Source organism: Cupressus sempervirens, chromosome 2 (genome assembly GCF_028749045.1).
Source record: "Cupressus sempervirens isolate cs-2001-9-10 chromosome 2, ASM2874904v1, whole genome shotgun sequence".
Taxonomy (NCBI): Eukaryota; Viridiplantae; Streptophyta; class Pinopsida; order Cupressales; family Cupressaceae; genus Cupressus; species Cupressus sempervirens.
The window spans coordinates 555,669,912-555,691,108 of NC_143119.1; the positions used below are offsets into that span (position 1 = coordinate 555,669,912).

Sequence of the window (21,197 nt, forward strand, 5' to 3'; positions counted from 1 at the left end):
CAATAGGGGACAAGGCCTGAACCCCCTCTGAACTGCAATCGAGTAGAGACCTCTCGCTCCGATGCGGACATCATTCGAAGGCACCGATCCTAATCCAAATGGCATCCGAGTCTCTTCTTCGCCCTGCGAGGAATCCACGCTTTTGATCATAGGCATTCGATGTGACCCTTGACCTCGATGGCACTAGACTCATAGCTTGGCTGTCCAACACATCGCTATAGGGCTGAGTGTCTGCACATCGCTGAGATTTTGGGGGCGGGGAGGAGGCCAGCTCCATCCCGTACACGATTCAAGGTCTTGAACTGAAAATGATCCTACCGCAGGTTCACCTACGGTAACCTTGTTACGACTTCTCCTTCCTCTAAATGATAAGGTTCAGTGAACTTCTCATGACATTGTTGATAGGAACTGCCGTCGTCGTCGCGATCTGAACACTTCACGGGATCATTCAATTGGTAGGAGCGATGGGCGGTGTGTATAAAGGGCAGGGACGTAGTCAACGTGAGCTGATGACTTGCACTTACTAGGAATTCCTCATTGAAGATCAATAATTGCAATGGTCTATCCCCATCATGATGCAATTTGGCAAGATTTCCCAAACCTTTCGGGCCAGGGAGAGAAACTCGTTGGTTGCATCAGTGTAGCGTGTGTGTGGCCCAGAACATCTAAGGGCATCATAGACCTGTTATTGTCTCAATTTTCCATGGCCTAGGAGGCCATAGTCCCTCTAAGAAGCTGGCTGCGAAGGGGAACCTCCATGTAGCTAGTTAGTAGGCTGAGGTCTCATTCGTTAATGGAATTAACCAGACAAATCGCTCCACCAACTAAGAAAGGCCATGCACCACCACCCATAGAATCAAGAAAGAGCTCTCAATCTGTCAATCCTTACTATGTCTAGACCTGGTAAGTTTCCCTATGTTGAGTCAAATTAAGCCGCAGGCTCCACTCCTAGTGGTGCCCTTCCATCAATTCCTTTAAGTTTTAGCCTTGTGACCATACTCCCCCCGGAACCCAAACACTTTGATTTCTTAGAAGGTGCTGGTGGAGTCCTTAGAGCAACATCCGCCGATCCCTGGTCGGCATCATTTATGGTTGAGACTAGGATGGTATCTAATCATCTTTGAGCCCCCAACTTTTGTTCTTGATTAATGAAAACATCCTTGGCAAATGCTTTTGTAGTGGTTCGTCTTCCATAAATCCAAGAATTTCACCTCTGACAATGAAATATGAATGCCCCCAATAGTCCCTATTAATCATTACTCTGGTCCCGAAGGCCAACGGAATAGGACCAGACTCCTATCACATTATTCCATGCTAATGTATTCAAAGTGTAGGCTTGCTTTGAGCACTCTAATTTTTTCAAAGTAACGGTGCCAGAACCGTGACCCAGCCAATTAAGGCCAGGAACACGCCGTCATTAGAAGGGATGTGAGGGCCAGTGCACACCCAAAAGGCGGACCGACCGTGATGACCCAAGGTCCAACTACAAGCTTTTTAACTGCAACAACTTAAATATACGCTATTGGAGCTATAATTACCATGGCTGCTGGCACTAGAATTGCCCTCCAATGGATCCTCGTTAAGGGATTTAGATTGTACTCATTCCAATTAATAGACTTGGTGAGCCCAGTATTGTTATTCATTGTCACTACCTCCCCGTGTCAGGATTGGGTAATTTGCGCGCCTGCTGCCTTCCTTGGATGTGGTAGCCGTTTCTCAGGCTCCCTCTTGGGAATCAAACCCTAATTCTCCATCACCCATCACCACCATGGTAGGCCTCTATCCTACCATCAAAAGTTGATAGGGCAGAAATTTGAATGAAGTGTCGCCAGCACAAAGGCCGTGCGATCCGTCGAGTTATCATGAATCATCGAAATAGTGGGCGAGCCCGTGCCGGCCTTTTATCTAATAAATGCATCCCTTTTGAGAGTCAAGATTTGGTGCACATATTAGCTCTAGAATTACTACGATTATTTGAGTAGCAAATTACCATCAAAGAAACTATAACTGATTTAATGAGCCATCCACAGTTTCACAGTCTGAAATAGTTCATACTTAGACATGCATGGCTTTATCTTTGAGACAAGCATATGACTACTGGTAGGATCGACCAGGTAGCTTCTAACAATGAGGGGGACCCCCAAGACCTACTACAGCCAAGGGATTCTCACCACGATGGGAAACCAAAATTTGCATTCGCTCCATCATGCATCCAAACATAATCCACCGCACAAGCAACAAGAATGACGTTCACAGCACATGCAAGACTCGCAATGCTAAAATATTTCACATAAGAGGAAAGTGTCCCATCGTCGATGAGAGAGGGCTAAATAGGGAGCCTCAGTTCATAGGCACCTGGGAAGAACATCCCGTACGGAACCCTTTACCCTCGCACTTGCTATCGCCACTACTCGGAAAGAAACCTCGAGTCTATACGAGATGCACCGCGCACATAGGCACCTCAATTGTAAGGCCACTCAGAGACATCCATTTCCCAGGCATATGCCTCCTACATGCCTGTTGAGGTGCACCCACATAGAAAAAATCCTTCTTGATTGCAACAAATGTTTTCCCATGATGAAGAGCTGGTTGCCAAAGTGCCAACGGAGACCGCCGTGCTGAAGGGTGAAGGGTCGTGCAAGTCAAAAACATGGCTGGTTATGCGATTAACGGGGGCATCACTATGCACGCGACCACCTCAATTATAAGGCCGCTCAAGGGCATCGTGTATAACACCCCCTCCACACATTTATAGGTGATGACAGCCCGCTCGCATACATGAACATGTCTAACCTCTAGCAAATTTCTCCTTTCTCAGCACAGCATTGCTAACCATTCCCCGTGACACGTGATCTGCCAACACAGGTACAAAAAAGTTCCTATGGGTGAACACTCACACTAGCATTGTCGGACAAGCTTCAATCTCATGCACATGCACATACCGAAGAACTGCACCATGAGGGAACCCACCCGCGAGCACCCATATCTCGGCAAAAAGCATTCGTGCGATTTCTTCCCCTAGACAGACACGTTGGCCCTGCACTTGTTGGAGCATTGCAAAGATGAGCGCTCTAGTTCCCAGGATCCTAAGAAGAACATCTCGTACAAAACCTGTTCCCCCAAAATGCTCGAATCACAAATGCTTGTAGCAGAGTCTTAATGCAAAGATGTACGTGGGCTTCATGCCCCTCTAATTGATTCAACATCGGCGTCCATCATTTCAAAATCTGACATATCCATCCACCCTGACAACGGCATTGAATCAATGAGGGGGGCATGGGAGAGGCTCGTGGCAACCACCTCTCCCATTGTAGCCATGATAGGTACACAAAAAAATTTTCTAGAGCGCCAAGCACCCACCTCATGGCTAGAGACAAGGGCTCGCCATTAGATCAACTTCAAAATCACAGAATAGACGCGGTGTAGAATGGCAACCGCTGCCAAGTCTCTTTCGTATTTGAATCAGTCGAGTGATCAAAGAAGGTGATCTAAGAGAGGGTCCAAGCATAGGCATTCATTGTTGGATTTGCGCCGATGGCATAAATTTATGCAATACCCAAGCAACACCGGACAGAGGTGCTAGACGAGGGCTCCCATTTTAGATCGAGTTTTAAAATCACCAAGTAGACACGGTGAGAGCTGGCAACCGCTGCCAAACCTTTTTCCGAAATTGTGCCAGCTGAGTGATAAGAAAACATGATCTAAAGGAGAGTTGAGAAATAGCACATCGAGGGTGGGCTTCATGCCCCTCTAATTGATTCAACATCGGCGTCCACCATTTCAAAAACTGACATATCCATCCGCCTTGACATCGACGTTGAATCAATGAGAGGGGCACGGGAGAGGCTTGCAGCAACCACCTCTCCTAAATAAGCTATTAGTCGAGGCTCGCTCTGCACTAGAAATTAGCTTGTATCCATCGATATCGTCGGCACTGGGTCTATATATTCAAAGGCCACAGAGAGGTCCCGATAAGAGAAGCTCCCCTGCTCGCCCGCACAAACATCCCAAATGCTAGACACAAGCTCCCACTCTTAGCATCGCTCTCTAGATCAACCCAATGACACATTGGAATGACAACCACTGTCGAACAACTCCCAAATTTGTGCCGATGGAGTGAGAAAGAAGAGCAACTTTGGGGAGCCGCGCATAGCACACGGGCTGTGCTGCTTCATTCCACTCTTATATACAGATTCGATGTCATTGATTTTGTTTGGAATTTGAGGGTGCATTCATCCTTGCTCACACAAGCAATGGATCTTCTCATTGAATGGCCATGGGGAGCTTCCAATTACAAAGGCTCCCTTGTCACTCGTGATGCGCAGCCCAACTACTAGACGACGGCTCGCCCTTCAAATCGCTGCCTAGGCAACCACCACAACGGCACCATTGGAACGACAACCACTGCCGAACCATTCCAAAAATTTTGTGCCAAAGAAGTTGTTGCAAAGAGAACCACTCTAGGGAGAGAGCACTCGCATAAAAAAATTGGGATGGCTTCATGACCCTTCCAATAGAAACGATGCTGGTGCCAATATTCCAAATCCGAATAACGTGTCTTTCTCGAACACCAGCACCGATTCTATTTGGGAGCGTCGCCAAGAGATTTTGTTATCAAAGCCTCCCATTGTAGCCGCGATAGGCATGCAAAAAATATTTGCTAGAGTGCCAAGCACCCACCTCATGGCTAGAGACAAGGGCTCGCCATTAAGATCAACTTCAAAATTGCAGAATAGACGCGCTATAGAATGGCAATCGCTGCCAAGTCTCTTCCGTAATTGCGTTAGTTGAGTGATCGAAGAAGGTGATCGAAGAGAGGATCCAAGTGTAGGCATTCGTTGGGGGATTCGTGCCAATAGAAAAAATTCATGCAATACCCGACCAACACTGAACAGATGTGCTAGACGAGGGCTCCCATTTTAGATCAAGTTTTAAAATCACCAAGTAGACGCGGTGAGGGCTGGCAACCACTGCCAAACCTTTTTCCGAAATTGCACCTTCTGAGTGACAAGAAAACATGATCTAAAGGAGAGTCGAGGAATAGCACCTCGAGGGTGGGCTTCATGCCCCTCCAATTGATTCAACATCGGCGTCCACCGTTTCAAAATCTGACATTTCCATCCACCTTGACACTGGCGTTGAATCAATGAGAGGGGCACAGGAGAGGCTCACGAAAACAACCTCTCCTATATAAGCTATTAGTGCGAGGCTTGCTCTGCATTAGAAATTAGCGAACACACCGACATCTGCCTCAAAAATCCAAATCATTGAAAATTCTGACCAAACAGCCATCCACGACCCAATTTTTTATGAGGTCGTCTAAGGAGCAAAAGATTGTCATCAGTTAGAAGATGTGAATTCATGGAGCCAACGAACTGAAATGGTCATCGAGCTCATCCGATCAACTGGATGAATTTCACCTTGAAGGGGCCCAATCCAAAATTTCTGGAGGTCATCTCTTGGAACTCTCAAGAACAAGGCCCATCTTACTTGCAAACTCTGCTACTACGCAAACATTTTTTGCAATTAAAGAGAAATTGCAAGGCCATCATAGTGGCCCGAGGCCAATGCTCCGACTAAGTCAATTTTCTCTTGCAATCACCATGCCGTCGTTCATAGAGAGATCTCCCCATTCACTTGTGACGTGACACACAATCCAAGTGCTTCACGCGAGCTCGCCCTTGAAAGGCCACTTTCCAAGACATCCCCCAATGACACATTGGAATGACAACCACTGTCGAACCATTCCCAATGTTGTGCTAATCGAGTTGGCACAGAGGCAACCTTAGGGAGCTCCCACGTAGCAATCGGGATGTGCTTTTGTACCCATCTCTCACAAAAACCAATATGTTAGCTGTTAACAAATTTAGAATCCAAGGGTCGTATCCATCGATATTGTCGGCATTGGGTCTATATATTCAAAGGCCATGGAGAGTTTCCGATAAGAGAAGGTCTCCTGCTCACTCACACAAACATCCCAAATGCTAAACACAAGCTCCCACACTTAGCATCGCTCTCCAGATCGCCACAATGACACATTGGAATGAAAACCACTATTGAACAACCCCCAAATTTGTGCCGATGGAGTGAGAAAGACGAGCAACTTTGGGGAGCCGCGCATAGCAAATGGGCTGCTGCTTCATTCCACTCTTATATATAGATCCGATGTCATTGATTTCATTTGGAATCTGAGGCTGCATTCTTCCTTGCTCACACAAGCAATGGCTCTTCTCATCGAATGGTCACGGGGAGCTTCTAATTATAAAGGCTCCCTTGTCACCCGTGATGTGCAGCCCAACTGCTAGACGATGGCTCACCCTTCAGATCACTGCCCAGGAAACCACCACAACGGCGCCATTGGAATGACAACTGCCTCCGAACCATTCCAAATTTTTTTTTCCAAAGAAGTTGTTGCAAAGAGAACGACTCTGGGGAGAGAGCCCTCGCATAGCAAAATTGGGATGGCTTCATGGCCCTCCCAATAGAAATGATGCTGGTGCCAATATTCCAAATCCGAATAACATGTCTTTCTCGAACACCAGCACCAATTCTATTGGGTCGATATCATCGGCACTGGGTCTATATTCAAAGGCCACGGAGAGGTTTCGATAAGAGAAGCTCCACTGCTCGCTTGCACAAACATCCCCAAATGCTAGACACAAGCTCTTGCCCTTAGCATCGCTCTCCAGATCACCGCAATGACACATTGGAATGACAACCACTGTTGAACAACTCCTGAATTTGTGCCGACGGAGTGAGAAAGAAGAGCCAGATTAGGTCGACAAAAACGGCTAAGCCAGATCGGGTCGGCCAGAATGGCTCGGCCACCATTTTTTGTCGAGAGCTTTCAATATTAAAGCTCCCATGTAGCCGCGATAAGTATACCATGACAAATTTCTAGAGCACCGAGCACCCATAGCAAATTGCCATTATACCAAGCAACACCGGAGTGCTAGACAAGGGTTCACGTTTAGATCAAGTTTTAAAATCATCAAAAAGACACGCCATGGATCGGCAACCGCTACTCACCCTTTCCAAAATTGAGTCATCAGAAAACATGATCTAAAGGAGAGCCGAGGAAAAGCACCGAGATTGCTTCATGCCCCTTTCATTGATTCAACATCAACATACACTATTTGAAAACCCAACAATCTGATCCGCCTAGACACCAATGTTGAATCAATGAAAGGGGCATGGGAGAGGCTTGCGACAACAACCTCTCCTATATAAGCTATTAGTGTGAGGCTTGCTCTGCATTAGAAATCTGCGATAGCATAGACAATTCTCTTCAAAATCCAATTCAATGAAAAATGTGACCAAATAGCCATCCACGACACCATTTTTGGAGCTCGCCCAGAACGGCTCGGCTAGCATGGCTCGCCCAGATCAGCTCGGCTAGCATGGTGACTTGGTGACTTGGTGAGAGTACTTGGAATTGTCAAGAACAAAGGCCAATCTTACATGCAAACTCTACTACTGCACAAACATAGGTTGCAATTATAGAGAAATTGCAAGGCCGTCACAATGGCCCAAGGCCAATGCTCTGACTACTAAGTCAATTTTCTCTTGCAATCGCCATGCCGCCGTTCACAGAGAGATCTCCCCATTCACTTGTGATGATGTACAATCCAAGTGCTAGACGCAAGCTTGCCCTTGAAAGGCCGTGTTCCAAGACATCTCGATGATACATTGCAACGACAACCCCTGTCGAACCATTCCCAATGTTGTGCCAATCGAGTTGGCACAGAGGCGATCTTAGGGAGCTCCCGCATAGCAATCAGGAAGTGCTTTCGTACCCTTCTCTCACAAAAACCAATGTTAGCTGAACAAATTTAGAATCCAAGGCCTGTATCCATCAATATCGTCGGCACTGGGTCTATATTCAAAGGCCACGAAGAGGTTCCGATAAGAGAAGCTCCACTGCTCGCTTGCACAAACATCCCCAAATGCTAGACGCAAGCTCCCGCCCTTAGCATTGCTCTCGAGATCACCACAATGACACATTGGAATGACAACCACTGTCGAACAACTCCCTAATTTGTGCTGATGGAGTGAGAAAGAAGAGCCAGATCGGGTCGACGAAAATGGCTAAGCCAGATCGGGTCGGCCAGCATGGCTTGGCCACCATTTTTCGCTGAGAGCTTTTGATATTAAAGCTCCCATGTAGCCATGATAAGTACACCATGACAAATTACTAGAGCACCGAGCACCCATAATAGCAAATTGCCGTTATACGAAGCAACCCTGGAGTGATAGACAAGGGTTCACATTTAGATCAGGTTTTAAAATCACCAAAAAGACACGCCATGGATCGGCAACTGCTACCTCACCTTTTCCAAAATTGAGTCATCAAAAAACATGATCTAAAGGAGAGCCAAGGAAAAGCACTGAGATCGCTTCATGCCCGTTTCATTGATTCAACATCAGCATACACTATTAGTGCGAGGCTCGCTCTGCATTAGAAATCTATGATAGCATGAACAACTCTCTTAAAAATCCAATTCAATGAAAAATGTGACCAAACAGCCATCCATGACACCGTTTTTGGAGCTTGACCAGATCGGGTTGGCCAGCATGGCTCGGCCAGATCGGGTTGGCCAGCGTGGCTCGCCCAGATCGACTCGGCCAGGCTGGCTCGCCCACCATTTTTCAAGCACACTACCTCCCCTATATAAGCTATTAGTGCAAGCCTTACTCTACATCAGAAATGTTCATTCAGTACACAAGAACCTTAAAACCCAATTCAATGAAAAATGTGACCAAACAGCCATCCACGACACCATTTTTGGAGCTTTCCTAGATCGGCTCGGCCAGCATGGCTCGCTCAGATCGGCTCGGCCAGCATGGCTCGGCCAGAATGGCTCACCCAGATCAGCTCGGCCAGCATGGCTCGCCCAGATCGGCTCGGCTAGGCTGGCTCGCCCACCATTTTTCAAGCACACTACCTCCCCTATATAAGCTATTAGTGCAAGCCTTACTCTACATCAAAAATGTACATTCAGTGCACAAGTACCTTAAAACCCAATTCAATGAAAAATGTGACCAAACAGCCATCCACGACACCATTTTTGGAGCTCGGCCAGATCAGCTCAGCTAGCATGGCTCGCCCAGATCAGCTTAGCCAGCATGGCTCGGCCAGAATGGCTTAGCCAGATTGGCTCTCCCAGCATGGCTTGCCCAGATTGGCTCAGTCAGAATGGCTCGGCCAGATTGGGTCAGCCAACATGGCTCACCCAGATCGGCTCGGCCAGGCTGGCTCGCCCACCATTTTTCAAGCACGCTACCTCCCCTATATAAGCTATTAGTGCAAGCCTTACTCTACATCTGAAATGTACATTCAGTGAACAAGTACTTGGTGGGCCAAACCTAAAGAGTCAACTTTGTGAGAGTACTTGGTGGGCCGACCTGGCGGGGTGACTTCATGAACGAACTTAAAGGGTCGACTTGGTGAGAGTACTTGGTGGGCTGACCTGGCAGAGCGACCTGATGAACGAACTTAGAGAGTTGACTTTGTGAGAGTACTTGGTGGGGTGACTTGATGAACAAACCTAAAGAGTCAACCTGGTGAGAGTACTTGGTGGGCCGACCTGGCGAGGTGACTTGATGAGCCAACTCAAAGAGTCAACTTGGTGAGAGTACTTGGTGGGGTCACCTAGCGGGGTGACTTGATGAACAAACTTAAAAAGTCGACCTTGCAGGCCGACTTGGCAGAGTGACTTCATGAACAAACTTAAAGAGTACACTTGGTGGGCCGACCAGGCGGGGTGACTTGATGAACGAACTTAAAGAGTCGACTTGGTGAGAGTAATTTGTGGGCTGACCTGGCGGGGTGACTTGATGAATGAACTTAAAGAGTCGACTTGGTGGGGTGACTTGATGAATGCACTTGAAGGGTCGACTTGGTGGGGTGACTCTATGGACAGACCTAAAGAGTTGACTTGGTGAGAGTACTTGGCGGGGTGACTTGATGAACAGACTTAAAGAGTTGACTTGGTGAGAGTACTTAGTGGGGTGACTTGATGAGTGCACTTGAAGAATTGACTTGGTTAGAGTACTTGGTGGGGTGACTTGATGAACAGACTCAAAGATTCAACTTGCTGAGAGTACTTGGTGGCTCAACTTGATGAGTAGACTTAAAGAGTCTACTTGGTGAGAGTACTTGGCGGGGTGAACTGATGAACGGACTTAAAGAATCGACTTGGTGGGAGTACTTGGTTGGCCGAACTGGTGGGGTGACTTGGTGAAGGGACATAAAGAGTTGACTTGGTGGGAGTACTTGGTTGGCCGAACTGGTACTTGTTCTGGTGACTTGATGAATGGACTTAAAGAGTTGACTTGGTGGGGTCACTTGATGAAAGGACTTAAAGTGTTGACTTGGTGAGAGTACTTGGTGGGGTGACTTGATGAAATAACTTAAAGGGTCGACTTGGCAGGGTGACTTAGTGAACGGACCTAAAGAGTTGACTCGGTGAGAGCACTTGGTGGAGTGACCTAATGAATGGACTCAAAGAGTCAACTTCGTGAGAGTACTTGATGGCTCGAATTGATGAGCAGACTCAAACAGTCCACTTGGTGAGAGTACTTGGCAGGGTGAACTGATGAACGAACTTAAAGAGTCGACTTGGTCAGATGACTTGGTGAGCCGACCTGGCTAGCAAAATTGGCAAGAAAACTTATAGAATTGACTTGCTGTCCCTAGCCAGGATCGCACGCCTGGGTCGACCCAACTTGGGTCACCCGACTCCGTCGCCCCAGCCTCAGGCGACCCGACTGGGTCGCCAGAGTGGGTCGACTAGGGGAAAAAACAAAAAAAAAATCATGGGAGGCCCTGTACAGCGAAAAGCGCTAAATTTTGGGCATACAAAAAAAAAAAAAACAAGTTACCCGCTTTTGGATCACGCACAAGTTTCAGTTCACGTATTGCCGAGCTGACTCGAGGCATTATGCCTAGCTAGCCAGATTCGAGGTAGGGTAGCTGAAACGATCCGATTTGAGAATTTTCTTTATAAAAAGAGATCATGATAGGCCCCATAAGGCAAAAAACAATGAAATTTTGGGAGTTCAAAAAAAACATTACCCAATTTTAGATCGCGCACAGGGTTCGGGTCACGTAGCATCGAGGTGCCCTGGGTGACATGATTCGAGTGAAAAGTCAACGGTGGCATGAGTTGTGCAAAAACATTGGAGGCCATTAAGGCTCGAGGCACTTCGAGTCGAAGTTGCTGAGGTGGGTCGGGTTGAAAACTTTGGGCGTTAACCAAAAAGAAAAAGTTAACCCCTTTTGGATCACGTACACGGCTTGGGGCACTTAGAATCAAGTCGAGCATGGTGACATGAGTCGTGCAAAAAATTTGGAGACGACTCGAGTCGGGGCATCCGACTCTATCCGAGTTCAAAACTTTGGGACTTGAAAAAAAAAAGAAAAAAGAAAAAGTTACCCAGTTTTGGATCACGTAAGTGACTCGGGCCACTCAGAATCAAGGCGAGTGCAGTTACATGAGTCGAGAAAAAAAAAAAAATGGAGGCGGTTAAGGCTCGAGGCAATTCGAGTCGGGGTAGCTGAGTCGATTCAAAAACTTTGGACGTTAGCCAAAAAAAGAGTTAATCGCGTTTGGATCATGTACATGACTTGGGGCGCATAGAATCAAGTCAAGCACGGTGACATGAGTGGTTCAAAAAAATTACAGGCGATTAAGGCTCGAGGCGATTTGAGTCGGGGTTGCTAACACGATTTGGGTTGAAATCTTTGGGTGTTAACCAAAGAAGGAAGAAGTTAACCGCTTTTGGATCATGTACATGACTCAAGGCACCGAGTCGAGCACGGTGACATGAGTCCTGTGAAAAAATTGGAGGTGGTTAAGGCTCAAGGCGATACGAGTCGGGGTTGCCAACACAATTTGGGTTGAAAACTTTGGGTGTTAACCCAAAAAAAGAGTTGACCGCCTTTGGATCACGCACATGACTCGGTGCACATAGAATCATGTTGAGCACAGTGACATGAGTCATGCAAAAAAATTGGAGGCAGTTAAGGCTTGATGTGATTCGAGTCAGGTTTCAGGTAGTTGGGTGATTCGTGTCGGGGTTGCCGACATGGTTCGAGTTAAAAAATTTGGGCATTAACCCCAAAAAGGAAAAAGTTGACCTCTTTTGGACCATGTACATGACTCGGGGCACTTAGAATCAAGTTGAGCACGGTGACATGGGTTGTGCAAAAAATTTGGAGGCGATTCGAGTCGGGGTAGCCAACTTGATTTGAGTTCAAAACTTTGGGCGTTAACCAAAAAAATAAGTTGACCAATTTTGGATCACATACATGAGTTGTCTACCCTCGCGAAAATTACAAAACCTGGGGACCCACTTGAAATTTGCAGTCGGAAGATTTTTCTGCCCTCATGAAAATTTACAAACCCCACCCGCTCGAAATTTGGACTTGGAAGATTTTTTCGCCCTCGCGAAATTTACAAACCCCACCCGCTCAGAATTTGGCACTTGGAAATTACGAAACCTCGCCCGCCCAGAATTTGGACTTGGAAGATTTTTCTGCCCTCACAGAAATTGCAAACCCGACCCACATGGAAATTGCACTTGGAAGACTTTTTCGCACTCGCGGAAATCACAAAACCCTACCCGCGAGGAATTTGGCACTTGGGAGACTTTTCTGCCCTTCCGAAAATTGCAAACCCCACTATCTCGGAATTTGGGACTCGAGAGATTTTTTTCCCCCTCGTGGAAATTTTACAAAACCCCACTCGCCCAAAATTTGGCACTCGGGAGATTTTTCTGCCCTGGCAGAAATTTCTACAAAACCCCTCCCTCCTGCCAGGAATTTGGCACTCGGGAGATTTTTCCGCCCTAGCGGAAATTGCAAATGCCACCCACCAGGAATTTGGCACCTGGGAGATTTTTACGCCCTCGCGAAAATTGCAAACCCCACCCACCGAGAATTTGGCACTTGGGAGATTTTTTTGCCCTCGCAAAAATTTTCACAAAACCCCACCCGCCCGGAATGTGGCACTTGGGAGATTTTTCTGCCCCGGCAGAAATTGCAAAACCCCACCCACTGGGAATTCGGCACTTGGGAGATTTCTTTGCCCTCGCAAAAATTTTCACAAAACCCAACCCGCTCGAAATTATGCACTTGGGAGAGTTTTCCTGCCCTCACGAAAAATTGCAAACCCCACCCGCCCAAAATTTGGGACTTGGAAGATTTTCCCGCACTCGCACAAATTACAAACCCCACCCGCCGAGAATTTGGCACTTGAGAGATTGTTACGAGCTCGCAAGAAAAAACCTTGCAAACCCCACCCCCACCCAGAATTTGGCACTTGGCAGATTTTCTCGCCCTCGTGCAAATTACAAACCCCACCCGCCTTAGAGGTGAAAAAGGTTTTGCGAATCGAGGTGACAGAGGGCTGAATCTTAGTGGATCATGGCAGCAAGGCCACTCTGCCACTTACAATACCCTGTCGCTTATTTAAGTCATCTGCAAAAGATTCTTCTCGCCGATCGCTTGAAATTAATATCCAAGGTTGCTCCAACGGGCTAGTGCGCCGATCGGAGATGGCCAATGACACAGGCCCCTAGGAGTGCAAGAGCACCCCTACTGCGGGTCGCGATGTAGCCGGAGAGAGATATGCGCCACATCTAGCATGGATTCTGACTTAGAGCCCACGAGTTTGGGGCGTAGACCCCTAGGCCTAGCCCTCAGAGCCAATCCTTTTCTCGAAGTTATGGATCCATTTTGCCGACTTCCCTTACCTACATTATTCTATTGACCAGAGGCTGTTCACCTTGGAGACCTGATGCTGTTATGAGTACGACCAGGCTTGAATGGTACTTAGTCCTCTATATTTTCAAGGGCTGCCGAAGGTTCACCAGACACTGCGATATGTGCGGTGCTCTTCCAGCCGCTGGACCCTATCTCTGGTTGAACCGATTTCAGGGTGGGCAGGCTGTTAAAAAGAAAAGATAACTCTTCCCAAGGCCCCCGTCGATGTCTCCAGATTTCTTAACATTGCCGTCAGCTGCCATGTCCCGGTTCAGGAATATTAACCCGATTCCCTTTCGATGATCGCACAAAGTGCGCCCTTGAAATAGGGTTTCCCCATCTCTTAGGATCGACTAACCCATGTCCAAGTGCTATTCACATGGAACCTTTCCCCACTTCAGTCTTCAAAGTTCTCATTTGAAAATTTGCTACTACCACCAAGATTTGCACCGGGGGCCGATCCACCCAGGCTCACGCCTAAGGTTTTGCAACAACCCCCGCGTCCTCCTACTCATCGGAGCCTGGCACTTGCCCCGAGGGCTGAGTATAGGTTGCACGCTTCAGCACCATCCATTTTCGGGGCTAGTTGATTCAGCAGGTGAGTTGTTACACACTCCTTAGCAGATTTTGACTTCCATGACCACCGTCCTGCTATCTTAATCAACCAACACCCTTTGTGGGATCTGGGTTAGCGCGTAATTTGGCACCGTAACTCAACTTTCGGTTCATGCCGCATCGCCAGTTCTGCTTATGAAAAATGGCCCACTTGGAGCTCGCGATTCTGTGGTGCGGCTCAACAGAGCAACCGTGCTGACTTACCTATTTAAAGTTTGATAATAGGTCGAGGGCATTACGCCCCCGATGCCTCTAATCATTTGCTTTACCCAATAAAACTCGCACGTGAGCTCCAGCTATCCTGAGGGAAACTCTGGAAGAAACTAGCTACTAGATGGTTCGATTAGGCTTGTGCCCCTATACCCAAGTCAGATGAATTATTTGCACATTAGTATCGCTGCAGGCCTCCACCAGAGTTTCCTCTGGCTTCGCCCTGCTCAGGCATAGTTCACCATCTTTCGAGTCCCAACAGGTGTGCTCGCACTCGAACCCTTCACAAAAGATCAGGATTGGTCGATGGTGCAACCCCCAAGAGGGGATCTCTCTAGTTAGATTCCTTGCGCCTCGCAGGTTTTCCCAACCCGCCAACTCGCACACATGTTAGACTCCTTGGTCCGTGTTTCAAGACAGGTCGGATGGAAAGCCCGCTGGCCAGTGCCACGAGCGCACAGGTGCCCGAGAGCTGGCCGTAAAGGCATGCACTTCGCTCCTTGACCGCTGCGATGGAAGTATTTGTGCGACCAAGAAGGTCACGCTTGTGCCTCTGCGATAGCCTGCGCTGGCACGTCCCCCGAACTGAGCGGCGGACCAACTCACACCGTTTCGCATCCGATCGAGGCATATCGCCGGCCTCCATCCGCTTCCCTGCTGGCAATTTCAAGCACTCTTTAACTCTCTTTTCAAAGTCCTTTTCATCTTTCCCTCGCGGTACTTGTTCGCTATCAGTCTCTCACCCATATTTAGCCTTGGACAGAATTTACCACCCGATTAGGGCTGCATTCCCAAACAACTTGACTTGTCGACAGTGCCTCATGGTGCGACAGGGTCCGGGCCTGACGAGGCTCTCACCCTCTCCGGTGCCCCCTTCCGGGGGACTTTGGCCTGGTCCATTGCTAAGGACGCTTCTATAGACTACAATTCGACAGGCGTGGCCATCGATTTTCATGCTAGGCTCTTCCCAGTTCTCTCGCTATTACTAGGGGAATCCTGGTAAGTTTCTTTTCCTTCGCTTATTGATATGGTTAAACTCAGTGGGTACTCACACCTAACTTAGGGATGTGATAGAGATGCAGCAATGCCCGCACTGCGGTGGGCCGCTGATCGCGCGCCACTTGCAGACGCAGACGGCCATCTCCACTCCTCGCTGGGGAGGGCAAAATTTTGTAGTGCGACGCCCAAGAAGACGTGCCCTTGGCTGAGGCCTCGGGTGCAACTTGTGTTCAAAGACTTGATGATTCATGAGATTTTGTAATTCACACTAAGTATCACATTTTGCTACATTCTTCATCGTGGTGAGAGCCAAGATATCGGTTGCCGAGAGTCATGATTTTGTTTTGCTTTTGTCTTTTGGTGACCCAAGCGTGCAAGGCGCTGGCTCGCACTTCATTCTTTGGATTTCTAAGGTGCACGATGCACCCGTGTGTTGGGTGGTTGACACATCTCGAACCCCGAGCACCCAATGGGTGTGACGAGGAATGCTGTGGTGTGTCCCCGCCAGATCACCTCGCAAAGGTGGGAGGCAATGCATGGGAGAGCCGTGTTAGCGGATGGGTCCCCTACCCTGCAAATCATGTGAGTGCACCCATCCTAAACACAGAATGCTCCAAGGGATGAGTCAACACACCTGGGCAAGGCAAGGGGGGGTTGCGGTAGTCCTGACTTATTGCCGTCGAAATGATGGATCCCTGGCACAGCATCGCAGAGATGAGGCTCAGACCCCCTCTGAACTGCAACCGAGCAGAGACCTCTCCCTCCGACGCGAATGTCGTTCGAAGGCACCGATCCTAATCCAGATGGCATCCAAGTCTCTTCTTCACCCCGCGGGGAATCCACACTTTCAATCATGGGCATTCGATGTGACCCTTGACCTCGATAGCACTGGACCCATAGCTTGGCCATCTAGCACATCACTATAGGGCCAAGTGTCTACATGTCACCGAGATTTTGGGGGCGGGGAGGAGGCCAGCTCTATCCCCTACACGATTCAGGGTCTCGAACCGACAATGATCCTACAACAGGTTCACCTATGGTAACCTTGTTATGACTTGTCCTTCCTCTAAATGATAAGGTTCAGTGAAATTCTCACGACATTGCCAACAAGAACCGTCGTTGTCGCCGCGATCTGAACACTTCACTGGATCATTCAATTGGTAGGAGCGACGGGCGGTGTGTACAAAGGGCAAGGACGTAGTTAATGCGAGCTGATGACTCACGCTTACTAGGAATTCCTCGTTGAAGATCAGTAATTGCAATGTTCTATCCCCATCACGATGCAATTTGGCAAGATTTCCCAAACCTTTCAATCTAGGGAGAGAAACTCATTGGTTGCATCAGTGTAGTGCGCGTGTGGCCCAGAACATCTAAGGGCATCACAGACCTATTATTGCCTCAAACTTCCATGGCCTAGGAGGCCATAGTCCCTCTAAGAAGCTGGCCGCAAAGGGGAACTTCCGCATAGCTAGTTAGCAGGCTGAGGTCTCATTCGTTAACGGAATTAACCAAAAAAATTGCTCCACCAACTAAGAATGGCCATGCACCACCACCCATAGAATCAAGAAAGAGCTCCCAATCTATCAATCCTTACTATGTCTGGACCTGGTAAGTTTCCCCGTGTTGAGTCAAATTAAGCCACAGGCTCGACTCCTGGTGGTGCCCTTCTATCAATTCCTTTAAGTTTCAGCCTTGTGACCATACTCCCCCTAGAACCCAAACACTCTGATTTCTCAGAAGGTGTTGGCAGAGTCCTTAGAGCAACATCCGTCGATCCCTGGTCGGCATCGTTTATGGTTGAGACTAGGACAGTATCTGATCATCTTTGAGCCCCCAACTATCATTCTTGATTAATGAAAACATCCTTGGCAAATGCTTTCACAGTGGTTCATCTTCCATAAATCCAAGAATTTCACCTCTGACAATGAAATACGAATGCCCCCGACAGTCCCTATTAATCATTACTCCGGTCCCGAAGGCCAACAGAATAGGACCAGACTCCTATCACGTTATTCCATGCTAATGTATTCAGAGCATAGGCTTGCTTTGAGCTCTCTAATTTTTTCAAAGTAACGACGCTGGAACCGTGACCCAGCCAATTAAGGCTAGGAACACGCCGCCGACAGAAGGGACGTGAGGGCCAGTGCACACCCAAAAGGCGGACCGACCGTGACGACCCAAGGTCCAACTATGAGATTTTTAACTGCAACAAATTAAATATACGCTATTGGAGAGGCTCGCGAAAACCACCTCTCCCATTGTAGCTATGATAGGCACGCAAAAAATTTTGTTATAGCGCCAACCACCTAGCTCATGGCTAGAGACAAGGGGTCGCCATTAGATCAACTTCGAAATCGCAGAATAGATGCGGTATAGAGTGGCAACAGCTGCCAAGTCTCTTCCGTAATTACATCGGTCGAGTGATCGAAGAAGGTGATCTAAGAGAGGGTCCTAGCGTTAGGCATTTGTTGGGGGATTCATGCCGATGGCATAAATTTATGCAATACCCAAGCAACACCGAACGAAGGTGCTAGACAAGGGTCCCATTTTAGATTGAGCTTTAAAATCACCAAGTAGACGCGGTGAGGGCTGGCAACCATTGCCAAACCTTTTTCCAAAATTGCGCCAGCAGAGTGACAAGAAAACATGATCTAAAGGAGTTTCCAGGAATAGCACCCTCGAGGGTGGGCTTCATGCCACTCTAATTGATTCAACGTCGGTGTCCACCATTTCAAAATCTAAGATATCCATCCGCCCTAACAGCGGCATTGAATCAATGAGGGGGGCACGGGAGAGGCTTGCGACAACCACCTCTCCCATTGTAGCTGCGATAGGCATGCAAAAAATTTTTCTAGAGTGCAAAGCACCAACCTCATGGCTATAGACAAGGGCTCGCAATTAGGATCAACTTTGAAATCGCAGAACAAACGTGGTTTAGAATGGCAACCGCTGCCAAGTCTCCTCTGTAATTGTGTCAGTCGAGTGATCAAAGAAGGTGATCTAAGAGAGGGTCCAAGCATAGGCCTTCATTGGGGGATTCGTGCTGATGCCATAAATTTATGCAATACCCGAGCAACAGCGGACAGAGGTGCTAAATGAGTGCTCTCGTTTTAGATCAAGTTTTAAAATCACCAAGTAGACACGGTGAGGGCTAGCAACTACTGCCAAACCTTTTTCCAAAATTGCGCCAGCTGAGTGACAAGAAAACATGATCTAAAGGAGAGTCCAAGAATAGCACCCTCGAGGGTGGGCTTCATGCCCCTCTAATTGATTCAATGTCGGTGTCCACTGCTTCAAAATCTAACATATGCATCCGCCCTGACAGTGGCATTAAATCAATGAGGGGGGCACGGGAGAGACTCGCAGCAACCACCTCTCCCATTGTAGCTGCAATAGGCACGCAAAAATTTTTGCTAGAGCACCAAGCACCCACCTCATGACTAGAGACAAGGGCTCGCCATTAGATCAACTTCAAAATCGCAGAACAGACGCGGTGTAGAATCGCAACCATTGCCAAGTCTCTTCCGTAGTTGCGTCGGTCGAGTGATCTAAGAAGGTGATCTAAGAGAGGGTCCAAGCATAGGGATTCATTGGGGGATTTGCGCCGATGGCATAAATTTATGCAATACCCAAGCAACACCGGATGGAGGTGTGAGACGAGGGCTCCCGTTTTAGATCGAGTTTTAAAATCATCAAGTAGATGCGGTGAGGGCTGGCAACCGCTGCCAAACCTTTTTCCAAAATTGTGCCAGCTGAGTGACAAGAAAAAATGATCTAAAGGAGAGTCGAGGAATAGCACATCGAGGGTGGGCTTCATGCCCCTCTAATTGATTCAACATTGGTGTCCATCATTTCAAAATCTGACATATCCATCCGCCTTGACATCATCATTGATTCAATGAGAGGGGCATGGGAGAGGCTCGCGGCAACCACCTCTCCTATAAAAGCTATTAGTGTGAGGCTCTCTCTCCATTAGAAATTCGCAAACACACCGAAAACTACCTTAAAAATCCAAATCCTTGAAAATTCTGACCAAACAGCCATTCACGACCCAATTTTTTATGAGGTCCACAGAGGAGAAAAAGATTGTCATGGAGCCAATTTTTCGTGAGTTCATGGAGCCAAGGGACTGAAATGGTCATCGAGCTCATCCGATCAACTGGATGAATTTCACCTTGAAGGGGACCCAATCCAAAAGTTCCAGAGGTCATCTCCTGGAACTCTCAAGAACAAGGCCTATCTTACATGCAAACTCTACTACTGCGCAAAAATAAGTTGCAATTAAAGAGAAATTGTGAGGCCGTCACAATGGCCTGAGGCCAATGCTCCGACTAAGTCAATTTTCTCTTGCAATCACCATGCCACCATTCACAAAGAGATCTCCCCATTCACTTATGATGTGATGCACAATCCAAGTGCTAGATGCGAGCTCGCCCTTGAAAGAAAGACCACTTTCCAAGACATCCTCCGATGACACATTGGAATGACAACCGCTGTCGAACCATTCCCAATGTTGTGCTGATCAAGTTGGCACAGAGGCAACCTTAGGGAGCTCCCATGTAACAATCAGGATGTGCTTTCGTGCCCATCTCTCACAAAAACCAATGCTAGCTGTGAACAAATTTGGAATCCAAGGGCTCGCATCCATCGATATCGTCGCCACTGGGTCTATATACAAAGGCCACGAAGAGGTTCTGATAAGAGAAGCTCCCCTGCTCGCTCGCACAAACATCCCAAATTCTAGACACAAGCTCCTGCCCTTAGAGCATCACTCTCTAGATCACTGCAATGAAACATTGGAACAACAACCGCTGTCAAACAACTCCCAAAATTGTGGCAATAGAGTGAGAAAGAAGAGAAACTTTGGGGAGCCACGCATAGCAAACGGGCTACTACTGCTTCATTCTGCTCTTATATAGATCCGACATCATTGATTTCATTTGGAATCTGAGGCTACATTCATCCTTGCTCACACAAGCAATGGCTCTTCTAATCGAATGGCCACGGGGAGTTTCCGATAACATAGGCTCCCTTGTCACTCATGATGCGCAACCCAACTGCTAGACGACAGCTCACCCTTCAGATCGCTGCCCAGGAAACCACCACAACGGCACCATTGGAACGACAATCGCTCCCGAACCATTCTAAAAATTTTGTGCCAAAGAATGTTGTTGCATAGAGAATGACTCTGGGGAGAGTGCCCTTGCATAGCAAAATTGGGATGGCTTCACGACCCTCCCAATAGAATCGATGCTGGTGCCAGTATTCCAAATTCAAATAATGTGTCTTTCGCGAACACCAACACTTATTCTTTTGGGGGAGGGTCACCGAGAGCTTTTGTTATCAAAGCTCCCATTGTAGCCACGATAGGCACACAAAAAATTGCTAGAGCCCCAAGCACTCCACCTAATGGCTAGACAAGGGCTCGTGATTAGATCAACTTCAAAATCGCTGAACAGACACGCTGTGGAATGGCAACCACTACCAAGCCTCTTTCGTAATTGCATCGGTCGAGTGATCGAAAAAGGTGATCTAAGAGAGATTCCAAGGCTAGGGATTGTTTAGGGGATTTGTGCCGATAGAAAAAATTTATGCAATACCCGAG

At 47.8% G+C, this 21,197-nt stretch overlaps 2 non-coding genes and 2 pseudogenes across 2 annotated transcripts; all 4 read right to left on the reverse strand.

Moving 5' to 3' along the window:
* Positions 1 to 306: 306 nt before the first annotated feature.
* LOC149573736 (18S ribosomal RNA) lies at positions 307 to 2,117 on the reverse strand. Its single transcript, XR_016360679.1, has one exon. It is a non-coding gene; the product is annotated as an 18S ribosomal RNA (ribosomal RNA).
* Positions 2,118 to 13,391: 11,274 nt separating this feature from the next.
* On the reverse strand, positions 13,392 to 15,661 carry LOC149573737 (25S ribosomal RNA; annotated as a pseudogene).
* A 110-nt stretch (positions 15,662 to 15,771) lies between these two features.
* Positions 15,772 to 15,925, reverse strand: LOC149573738 (5.8S ribosomal RNA). The gene has a single exon (XR_016361311.1). It is a non-coding gene; the product is annotated as a 5.8S ribosomal RNA (ribosomal RNA).
* A 678-nt stretch (positions 15,926 to 16,603) lies between these two features.
* LOC149573739 (18S ribosomal RNA) lies at positions 16,604 to 17,945 on the reverse strand (annotated as a pseudogene).
* Positions 17,946 to 21,197: the final 3,252 nt, after the last annotated feature.